The sequence below is a fragment of the Artemia franciscana genome, chromosome 10 (assembly GCF_032884065.1).
Source record: "Artemia franciscana chromosome 10, ASM3288406v1, whole genome shotgun sequence".
NCBI lineage: Eukaryota > Metazoa > Arthropoda > Branchiopoda > Anostraca > Artemiidae > Artemia > Artemia franciscana.
The window spans coordinates 47,243,609-47,255,866 of NC_088872.1; the positions used below are offsets into that span (position 1 = coordinate 47,243,609).

The window sequence follows — 12,258 nt, forward strand, 5'->3', positions numbered from 1 at the left end:
TAGTCCAAACAATAGTTTTCAAACATCAATTTGAATAGCTATGTAAATTCCCTTAGCTGGAAGAAAATCACAATTGAATTTTTTTTTACAAGGTTACATTTAGAAAACTGATTAAGAGGAAATTACCTGTTGAAAACTCTTGATCACCAACCCAAAACTGGGAAGATATGAAATATATAGATTATGCAAGATATCACAACCTAATTAATTGTCCAGTGACTCCCAGCAAAAACTTCCCATTCCGGGAATCGAACCCGGGCCTGCTGGGTGAAAACCAACTATCCTAGACACTAGACCAAATGGGAGTGATTATATTAGTTAACTTATGAGAATATCATTTATTAGCCTGTTTATTCATCTTAGGGCCCAACACGTGTAGTTTTTTTCGGGAACCGAATTCAGCAGTTCAGTGGGCAAACAATAGCGGTAAAAAAGCTATTTGCGTGAGATTTTCAAAAGCAACATACCGGTTATTAATAGTTGCATGATTGATCTCAACTTATTATTTAGTTTTTTATTATTATTAAGTTCTTTTGCAGTTAAATTTTATATTCTTTAGTTTTAAAATTATGACGGTTTTTATTACTAAATATGTAATTATTATCATTCAATCACTTTTTTTTTTAATGATCACTACGAAATTCGGCAGCGTTAAATTTTTATTTTTTTAAATTTTTTTTAAATGTCGATAACGACAACTCAGTCGTTATCGGAAACTTTAAAAAAAAACTTAGTTATGAAGCTGCTGTGTGCAAAAATACAGTTAACTCTTGAATATATTAATAGTCCAAACAATAGTTTTCAAACATCAATTTGAATAGCTATGTAAATTCCCTTAGCTAGAAGAAAATCACATTTGAAATTTTTTTTGAACAAGGTTACATTTAGAAAACTGATTAAGAGGAAACTACCAGTTGAAAATTCTTGATCACCAACCTAAAAACTGGGGAGATGTGAAATATATAGATTATGCAAGATATCAAAACCTAATTAATTGTCCAGTGACGCCCAGCAAAAACTTCCCATACCGGGAATCGAACCCGGGCCTGCTGGGTGAAAGCTAGCTATCCTAGACACTAGAACATATGGGAGTGACTAAATGAGTAAACTTATGAGAATATCATTTATTAACCTGTTTATTCATCTTAGGGCCCAACACATGTAGTTTTTTTCGGGAACCGATTTCAGCAGTTCAGTGGGCAAACAATAGAGGTAAAAAAGCTATTTGCGTGAGATTTTCAAAAGTAACATAATGGACACCATTAGTCAACTACCGGTTATTAATAGTTGCATGATTGATCTCAACTGATGATTTAGTTTTCTTTTTATTATTATTAAGTTCTTTTGCAGTTAAATTTTTATTTTTTAAATTTTTTTTCATGATTTTTTGTTAAATTTTATATTCATTAGTTTTTAAATTATGAAGATTTTTTATTACTAAATATGTAATTATTGTATTGTATTGTATCAGATTAACGACGCTTCTTTACTACTAAGGTCCCTGCGTCGGCCCTATATGTAATTATTATTATTTAATCACTTTTTTTGAATGATCACTACGAAATTCGGCAGCGTTAAATTTTTATTTTTTTTATATTTTTTTTAAATGTCGATAACGACAACTCAGTCGTTATCGGAAACTTTAAGAAAATACCTAGTTATGAAGCTGCTTTGTGTGAAAATACAGTTAACTCTTGAATATATTAATAGTCCAAACAATAGTTTTCAAACATCAATTTGAATAGCTATGTAAATTCCCTTAGCTGGAAGAAAATCACAATTGAATTTTTTTTTAACAAGGTTACATTTAGAAAACTGATTAAGAGGAAATTACCTGTTGAAAACTCTTGATCACCAACCTAAAACTGGGAAGATATGAAATATATAGATTATGCAAGATATCACAACCTAATTAATTGTCCAGTGACTCCCAGCAAAACTTCCCATTCCGGGAATCGAACCCGGGCCTGCTGGGTGAAAACCAACTATCCTAGACACTAGACCAAATGGGAGTGATTATATTAGTTAACTTATGAGAATATCATTTATTAGCCTGTTTATTCATCTTAGGGCCCAACACATGTAGTTTTTTTCGGGAACCGATTTCAGCAGTTCAGTGGGCAAACAATAGCGGTAAAAAAGCTATTTGCGTGAGATTTTCAAAAGCAACATACCGGTTATTAATAGTTGCATGATTGATCTCAACTTATTATTTAGTTTTTTATTATTATTAAGTTCTTTTGCAGTTAAATTTTATATTCTTTAGTTTTAAAATTATGACGGTTTTTATTACTAAATATGTAATTATTATCATTCAATCACTTTTTTTTTGAATGATCACTACGAAATTCGGCAGCGATAAATTTTATTTTTTTAAATTTTTTTAAATGTCGATAACGACAACTCAGTCGTTATCGGAAACTTAAAAAAAAAAAAACTTAGTTATGAAGCTGCTGTGTGCAAAAATACAGTTAACTCTTGAATATATTAATAGTCCAAACAATAGTTTTCAAACATCAATTTGAATAGCTATGTAAATTCCCTTAGCTAGAAGAAAATCACATTTGAAATTTTTTTTGAACAAGGTTACATTTAGAAAACTGATTAAGAGGAAATTACCAGTTGAAAATTCTTGATCACCAACCTAAAAACTGGGGAGATGTGAAATATATAGATTATGCAAGATATCAAAACCTGATTAATTGTCCAGTGACGCCCAGCAAAAACTTCCCATACCGGGAATCGAACCCGGGCCTGCTGGGTGAAAGCTAGCTATCCTAGACACTAGAACATATGGGAGTGACTAAATTAGTTAACTTATGAGAATATCATTTATTAACCTGTTTATTCATCTTAGGGCCCAACACATGTAGTTTTTTTCGGGAACCGATTTCAGCAGTTCAGTGGGCAAACAATAGAGGTAAAAAAGCTATTTGCGTGAGATTTTCAAAAGTAACATAATGGACAACATTAGTCAACTACCGGTTATTAATTGTTGCATGATTGATCTCAAATTTTTATTTAGTTTTTATTATTATTATTATTATTAAGTTCTTTTGCAGTTGAATTTTTATTCTTTTAATTTTTTTTACATAAGTTTTTCAGTTAAATTTTATATTCATTAGTTTTTAAATTATGAAGGTTTTTTATTACTAAATATGCAATTATTATTATTTAATCACTTTTTTTTTGAATGATCACTACGAAATTCGGCAGTGTTTTTGTAAATCGGCACTGAAAACTAAAAAAAAAAAAACAACAAAAAACATAAAACTCAATTCAGCGCCGTTTTCTTTACGAACAGGGCCGGATAATGGGCGATTGAGCCCAATCGGGCCTTGCATTTGGCAGGACCCCACGTTACCATCAAAATAAACAAAAACAAAAATTTTAGAATTTAAAGCAAACTGTTTTTGACCATCACATACTATATACTTTATAATATAGAAAACTGATGCCCATTAAAGTTCATGTCAGATATATCGAATTTAATCGGAGAATTATATTAGAGATTTCGCATTACGTATGTGAACTACTTCACGTACATAAATTACTATACAGATATCTATATATATAAAAATAAGTTGTTTGTTTGTGTGTCTGTTGACTGACATCATGTTTGTGTGTCGACTGACGTCATGTTTGTCGACTGACGTCATTATAAGGATTGAGATGCATGTCGTCATGAAGTTGTTTGTCAACTGACGTCATGTTTGTCGACTGACAAAATTACAGACCGGGACACCGGGACACAAATGACCACCGGGACACAGGGAATATAAATGACGACCGGGACACTCAAAGAGAAATTACAGACTGGGACACAAATAACGATCGGGACACAGGGAATAGAAATGACGACCGGGACACAGGGACACAACTACAACGGGGACGCCGGGGATATAAATGACGACCGGGACACTCAAAGAGAAATTACAGACCGGGACACCGGGACACAAATGACGACCGGGACACAGGGAATATAAATGACGACCGGGACACTCAAAGAGAAATTACAGACTGGGACACCGGGACACAAATGACGACCGGGACACAGGGAATATAAATGACGACCGGGACACTGGGACACAACTACAACGGGGACGCCAGGGGGCACAGGGGGATATATAAATGACGACGGGGACACAGGGAATGTTCGATTAGCAATCACCATCAACAAAGCTCAAGAGCAATCATTAGAATAATGAGGTATAGATCTGAATACAGATGTTTTTCCATGGACAATTATATGTTGCATGTTCAAGAGTCGGTAAACCTGACAATCTATTTATATGCACAGACAATGGGACAGCGAAGAATGTTGTATATTCGCAAGTTTTACGTATTTAAAAACATATATATATATCTATCTATATTCACAGGTGGGACACAGGGACATAACTACAATGGCGCGTAACTAATATGGCACGTAACGACTTACGCGCGCAGGGGGACTTGGGGGTGGTCGCGGAGCGCCCCCACCAACTAGGTGTTGGGGTGGCGCACCTAGTATTTTATATGAATTTACTATACAGATGGCCCCGCAAAGAAATCCAATTGGGCCCCGCACCTATTCGATCCCGGCCTGTTTGCAAATTGGCACCGAAAAAGCTATGTGTGTTCTAGGCTTTATATCCTTTAAAAAATACCTATTAGAATTCCACTGTGACCGTACATTTAATATTTGATCCTATTCCCATTCCTAAATCTTATATCTAAATAATGTATTTGACCGTATTCTTAAATCCTATCCTGTATCCTATTCCTAAATCATATATTTGACTGTTTTTTTTTAAACAGAACTCCTGGCACCTGGCTGTTTAAAACTGACATTTAAAACGTCAACCATTTACCAAGGTTTTCTCCCTATAATTGTGCCTGCTGAGCTTAGTTTTAAAGGAATTAATAGATAGGTTTTCAGGTGTAATATTCCTCAGGAGAGATCCCAAATGGAAGTTAACTGTCACACACAGCTGTTTGTTAAGTACTCAGCATGGGGTGTATTCAGACCATATCGCTTTTTGTATTTTTACCGCACTGGCTTGTAAAACAGTGTAAGGAAGAAAACTCGTCGGAGGGGTGGGTTGGGGATGTCCTTGTAAAAAGCAGCCATTAGTGCCCAATCAAAGCTCTCATTTAGAAGTAGAAAAGGTACCCGATCAGTGCTATTGTGCAAGAGGATATGACGGGATCAAAATATTTTTGAGGGAACTCGTTAATCCCCTTCCCCCTTGGATGACGTGATCTATGACGCCAGATAGCAGAACGTATCTTTTACTGTTAATACCGAATAAGAAAAGCATTTTATTTCTTGAAAATGAATGATAGAATTGGAAATTTGAAACCTGACTTTTTTAAACTTGACCTTTTAAAAAAAAATTTAATTAAAAAAAAATGTTTAGCTTGGCTTTTTTAAATTTTCAAATTTGGCTAAAATTCGTTTCAAAGTTTAGTTTGTAGAACAAACAGATTCAGAGTTTAAACCGCGTTAACAGGACTTTAAATGGAGTTTGGGTAATAATATAGGGTAAAAATCTCATTGCTTTAAAAGTTATTTTTAATGGTAATTAAACCTAACATTTATTACACTGAGTTTATGCCAATTTATATCAATTTTATGCTCCACTTTACCATATTTATATTCTGAGAGCTATTGTTCCTCATTTGCCTCCTTTTTATAGTATTTTAACAAAGTTTTGGTTCAACAAATCCAAATATTTTGGCTTCGCACTAAAAATGACGAATTTTTTTTTTTCACACAGAAAAAGATCAAGAGGGGTGGTTTTTTGGTGTTTTGAAAAAAGAAATTTTATCAGTATAAAAAATATTAGCTGTCTACTGACGTCATGTTTGTGTGTCGACTGACGTCATGTTTGTCAACTGACGTATCTATCTATACATATAAAAATAAGTTGTCTGTGAGTCTATCGAGTGACGTCATGTTTGTCGACTGACGAAATTACAGATCGGGACATCGGGACACAAATGACGACCGGGACACCGGGACATCTATCTATCTATATCTATACTAGCTGTTGGGGTGGCGCTTCGCGCCACGCCAACACCTAGTTGGTGGGGCACTTCGCGCCCCCCCAAGCCCCCCCGCGCGCCTAAGTCGTTACGCGCCATATTAGTTACGCGCCATTGTAGTTGTGTCCCTGTGTCCCACCAGTGAATAGAGATAGATATAAATATATGTTTTTAACTACGTAAAACATGCGAATATACAACATTCTTCGCTGTCCCATTGTCTGTGCATATAAATAGATTGTCAGGTTTACTGACTCTTGAACATGCAACATATAATTGTCCATGGGAAAAATAATCCGTATTCAGATCTATACCTCATTATTCTAATGATGTGTCCCTGTGTCCCGGTCGTCATTTACATTCCCTGTGTCCCGGTCGTCATTTGTGTCCCGGTGTCCCAGTTTGTAATTTCTCTTTGAGTGTCCCGGTCGTCATTTATATTCCCTGTGTCCCGGTGTCCCGGTCGTCATTTGTGTCCCGGTCTGTAATTTCTATTCGAACAATCCCTGTGTCCCGGTCGTCATTTATATATCCCGCCTGTGCCCCCGGCGTCCCCGTTGTAGTTGTGTCCCTGTGTCCCAGTCGTCATTTATATTCCCTGTGTCCCGGTCGTGATTTGTGTCCGGGTGTCCCAGTCTGTAATTTCTCTTTGAGGTTCCCGGTCGTCACTTATATTCCCTCTGTCTCGGTCGTCATTTGTGTCCCGGTCTGTAATTTCTCTTTGAGTGTTTTTTCTTTTTAGTTTTTTTTTAGTTTTTTACCTTTTTTCTTTTTTCAGTTTTCTTTTTCTTCTTTATTTTTCAGCGTCACTATGAAGTACATATCGACGAACCTTTGTTTTTTTAACTTAAATCTGGTAGGCATTGATGACCTTATCCAAGTCAAAATCCCAAACCCAATCATCATCGCTATCATTTTCAGTTTTGATATGTTTTGACTCTCGCTGTCCAGGTGGATTTTCATCTAACTGCGTGGTTTTGCGTTCAAATACCGTTAATGACGTCACCGTCATAGCAAAAATGACGACAACTAATTTCATGACGTCAGTCAACACAGAAACATGATGTCACCTGATCCACAGGCAGACAGACAGACAACTTATTTAAATGACGACCGGGACACCGGCACATAGGGAATATGAATGACGACACTCAAAGAGAAAGCGACCGGGACAAAAGGAATGTTCGATTAGCAATCAACAAAGCACCGGGACACAAATGACGACCGGGACACAGGGAGTATAAATGACTACCAGGATATAAGTAAAAAAAACTAAAAAAACTAAAAAAAAGGTAAAAACTACAAAAAAACTAAAAAAAAAAAAAAAAAAACTAATAAAAAACTAAAAAATCTAAAAATCTAAATAAACTAAAAAAGAAAAAAAATAAAAAAGGAAAAAAATAAAGGAGAAAAACAAAACTAAAAACGAATGTATATACAGACCGGGACACCGGGATACAAATGACGAACGGGACACAGGGAATATAAATGACGACCGGGACAAAGGGACACAACTACAACGGGGACGCCGGGGGGCACAGGGGGATATAAATGACGACCGAGACACCGGGACACATGGAATATAAATGACGCCCGGGACACTCAAAGAGAAATCACAGACTGGGACACCGGGACACAAATGACGACCTGGACACAGGGACAAAACTACAAAAGGGATGCCGGGGGGCACAAGGGGATATATAAATGACGATGGCGACACAGGGAATGGTAGATTAGCAATCACCATCAACAAAGCTCAAGGGCAATCATTAGAATCATGAGGTATAGATCTGAATACGGATTGTTTTCCCATGGACCATTATATATTGCATTTTCAAGAGTCGGTAAACAATCTATTTATATGCACAGACAATGGGACAGCAAAGAATGTTGTATATTCGCAAGTTTTACGTAGTTAAAAACATATATATATATATATATATCTATATTCACAGGTGGGACATAGGGACACAACTACAATGGCGCGTAACTAATATGGCGCGTAACGACTTACGCGCGCGGGGGGGCTTGGGGGGGGGGGCGCGAAGCGCCCCCACCAACTAGGTGAAGTGCCACCCCAACAGCTAGTAGATATATAAAAATAAGTTGTCTGTGGATGTGTCTGTCAGGTGACGTCATGTTTGTGTGTTGACTGACGTCATGAAGTTAGTTGTCGTCATTTTTGTTATGATGGTGACGTCATTAAAGATATTTAAGACATGCGTTCACGTAGAAATCTAATAATGTTTAACTTTAAAATGACTGATGAACTTACAATGGCAACAGCCGAGGAAGATGCTCAAAGAGTCTATGCCAAAAAACTTGCTGCTGATAAAGAAATTCAGAAAAGAAAGCGTGCCGAGGAATCAAAAGAACAGCAAGGAAACAGGCTTGAGGCTGATAGAGAAAGAAAGAACAGAAAGCATGCCGAGGAACTACCAGAGCAACGCGAAAGCAGACTTGCTGCTAAAAGAGAAAGTGAAAAAAGAAGGCGTGCCGACGAACTACCAGAGCAACATGAAACCAGACTTGCTGCTAAAAGAGAAAGTGAAAAAAGAAGGCGTGCCGAGGAATCACAAGAACAGCAAGAAATCAGGCTTGCTGCTGATAGAGAAAGTAAGAAAAGAAAGCGTGCCGAGGAATCAGAGCAACCTGAAAGTTATCGCCTGGCATTCAGGTACAGCCCAGTCGATGATTACAGCCCAGTCAATGGCTCTGGTGGCTGCACCACCAGAGCCATTGAAGACTTTCCTTACTGGAACTACGTCAGAATCTAAGCGTTTTTTGTCACGAATTAGAAAATATAACTCATGTTTCCAAATGACGTCGTTTGGAGCCCAAATCGAAAATCCAGATCAATTTATGTCTACTTTCAAAGTAAAAGGGCAAATTTATCATAGAGCAGGGTCCCTTCTACCATTCTCAGGCGAGAATCACAAATTTTTACAATTGTACTTCATCAGTGATAGAAATTCTGAATTGAATGCACGTTGCGGAATTTCTCCCAACGTTGAAAGGACAATCGTTTCCCAATTGCAACATCTTTTCCACGAAAATAATAATTTAGTGCGTCTGTTCAAAACAGCCATCGATTTGATGCCTACTGATACGCATAAAATTGTTATTTCCGCTTACAAAACGCCTCCTGGCCAGCATGTGCGTAGATACAATGCTCCAACTATCGACGAAGTGGCAATCGTTATGGTCGGTGATCAGTTTTTACCTCGAGATATTATTCTTCATAAGCGAAACGCTCAGTTGTTAAGAATTGCTGAAACTCATTGATGCTACGATGCCCTACAATATCCTATCATTTTTTGGGATGGAGCCGACGGCTATCACTTTAATATTAAATTGATGAATCCAGCCACTAACAAAAAAATGAATAAGAAATGCAGTGCAATGCATTATTATTCCTATAGACTAATGATTCGGCAGGATGAAGAAAATTATATTTTAAAATGCCTTGAATTGTTTCACCAATTCGTCGTTGATATGTATGCTAAATTGAACCAGAACGTTTGCTATATATCCGCCTGAATCGGACCAAGCTCCGCTCTGAACAATACATTCGTTTGCGAGATGCAGTTATAAATGACGGTAATACCACAAACGTTGGAAGATTAATAATTTTACCTTCGTCATATGCTGGCAGTCCCCGTCATATGCATGAATATGCTCAAGATGCTATTGCGTATGTTCGTCTCTATGGTCGTCCCGATTTATTTATTACATTTACATGTAATCAATTTTGGGACGAGATACTGCAGCTTTTACTTCAAGGACAATCGGCGGTTCATAGACATGACATTACGGCCCGTGTCTTCCGGCAAAAGTTGAAATCACTGATAAACTACATAGCAAAACTTGAAGTGTTTGGGTCAGTGCGATGCTGGATGTACTCAGTGGAATGGCAAAAACGAGGTTTGCCACACGCACATATACTAATCTGGCTACATAAAAAAATTACTTCGAACGAAATTGATGATGTGATTTCCGCTGAAATACCTGATGAAAATGTCGATAAGGGGTTACATGATATTATTGTAAAAAATATGATACATGGACCTTGTGGTGCACTGAACGAAAATTCACCATGCATGGCCAAAGGAAGGTGCACAAAGCAATATCCTCGACTTTAAGTATCCAACACAATTACTGGCAATGATGGTTACCCACAATATAGAAGATCTACTGAAGATGGCGGTAAAACAGCAATAATAAAGAAGCGTAACGGTACCATCATCGAAGTAGATAACCAGTGGGTTGTTGCATATTCCCCATTATTATCAAAAACATTTAATGCACACATAAACGTTGAATACTGTAACTCCGTAAAGGCAATCAAATACATATGTATATACGTCAACAAAGGCAGTGACATGGCAGTTTTTGGCTTGCAGCCCGAAATCAAAGATATCGACGAAATCGTACAATATCAGGCTGGAAGATACATAAGCAGTAATGAAGCTGTTTGGCGAATTCTTTCATTTCCGATACATGAACGTAGTCCAGCTGTTGTTCACTTGGCAGTACATTTACAGAATGGTCAACGTGTTTATTTTTCGGAAACCAACGTGCAACAAAGAGCCCTGAATCCACCGGATACAAAGTTAACCGGTTTCTTTTCGCTTTGCAAAATGATTCTTTTGCAAAAAAACTGCTGTATACTGAAGTGCCTTCGTATTACACGTGGAATACTAAAAATAAAGTATTTGAACGTCGAAAACAGGGTCAGTCGACGGCCAAGCTACCATCTTCAAAGATACCACGATAGGAAGACTCTACACCGTTCACCCCAATCAACATGAATGCTTCTTTCTACGCCTGCTTTTGGTGAATGTACCCGGTCCGACATCCTTTGAGTATTTGAGAACTGTAAACGGTACTATACATGACACTTACCGTAGTGCATGCCAAGCTCTGAATTTATTGGAGAATGACCAACACTGGGATAACTGCATCAATGACGCGTGCGAAACGTCAACCCCAAGTCAAATTCGTGCATTGTTTGGCATCATTTTAACAACTTGCTCTCCATCAGCTCCTACAGAGTTATGGGAAAAATATAAGTCAAAAATGTCCGAAGATATACTCCATCGAAAACAGTTAGAGACGTCAGATATGACTTTTGATTTTACATCAGAAATTTATAGCTACACTTTAGTTATTATAGAAGATTTGTGCGTACATATGGCAAACAAACCTCTTCAGGATTTGGGAATGCCTTCACCTAACCGTATCGCTGCTGTTTCGACATGTGTAGAATTGGATCGTGAACAAAGTTACAGTACGAGTGATCTATTGTCGTATGTACAAAATAACATTTCCAAGTTAACGTCGGAACAAAAAGACATTTATGATACGATAATGCATTGTGTCGATAACAACGTTGGAGAAATTTTCTTTTTGGATGCGCCAGTAGGTACTGGTAAAACGTTTGCGATAAAACTGATTCTGGCATCAATACGATCAAAAAATGATGTAGCGTTGGCAATTGCGTCGTCCGGAATAGCCGCAACATTGCTGCCTGGTGGAAGAACTGCTCATTCCGCTTTGAAATTGCCTCTGAATTTGCATTCTACAGAAACTCCCACGTGCAATATTTCCAAATCATCTAGGATGGGTAAAGTATTGCAGCAATGCAAACTTATTATTTGGGATGAGTGCACAATGGCACACAAAAAATCGCTCGAGGCTCTGGATCAATGCTTGAAAGATTTGCGAGGGAAGTCGAAACCCTTTGGCAGCACATTAATATTGCTTGCGGGAGATTTCAGGCAAACATTACCTATAATACCTAGATCAACTCCTGCAGACGAAATGAATGCTTGCCTGAAAAATTCTAATTTATGGGCACACGTAAAAACATTAAAATTAACTACAAATATGCGTGTCCGATTGCAAAACGATGACTCTGGTCAAACATTTTCAGATCAATTGCTGGCAATTGGAAACGGAAAGCTCCCAGTAGACTCAATTTCAGGACGTATACAACTACCTGCTGATTTCTGTAATTTAGTGACGTCCAAAAATGAATTGATTGAAAAAGTATTTCCGAATATTCTAAAAAATTATAAAAATAATAAATGGCTAAGTGAAAGAGCGATTCTTGCACCCAAAAATATAGACGTCCACGAAATCAACAATATTGTTTTGACCAAGATTCGAGACCAGGCGGTCCTTTACAAGTCAGTCGACACAGTTTTGGAACCAAATGAAGCGGTT

The 12,258-nt window shown here is 37.3% G+C and overlaps 1 protein-coding gene and 2 non-coding genes across 4 annotated transcripts in view; all 3 read right to left on the reverse strand.

The window, feature by feature from the left end:
• The window catches only part of LOC136032287 (PHD finger protein 14-like), a 352,444-nt gene that overhangs the window by 13,638 nt on the left and 326,548 nt on the right, over nucleotides 1-12,258 (reverse strand). The window lies entirely within an intron of this gene.
• Trnae-uuc (transfer RNA glutamic acid (anticodon UUC)) lies at nucleotides 234-305 on the reverse strand. Its single transcript has one exon. It is a non-coding gene; the product is annotated as a tRNA-Glu (tRNA).
• On the reverse strand, nucleotides 1,941-2,012 carry Trnae-uuc (transfer RNA glutamic acid (anticodon UUC)). Its single transcript has one exon. It is a non-coding gene; the product is annotated as a tRNA-Glu (tRNA).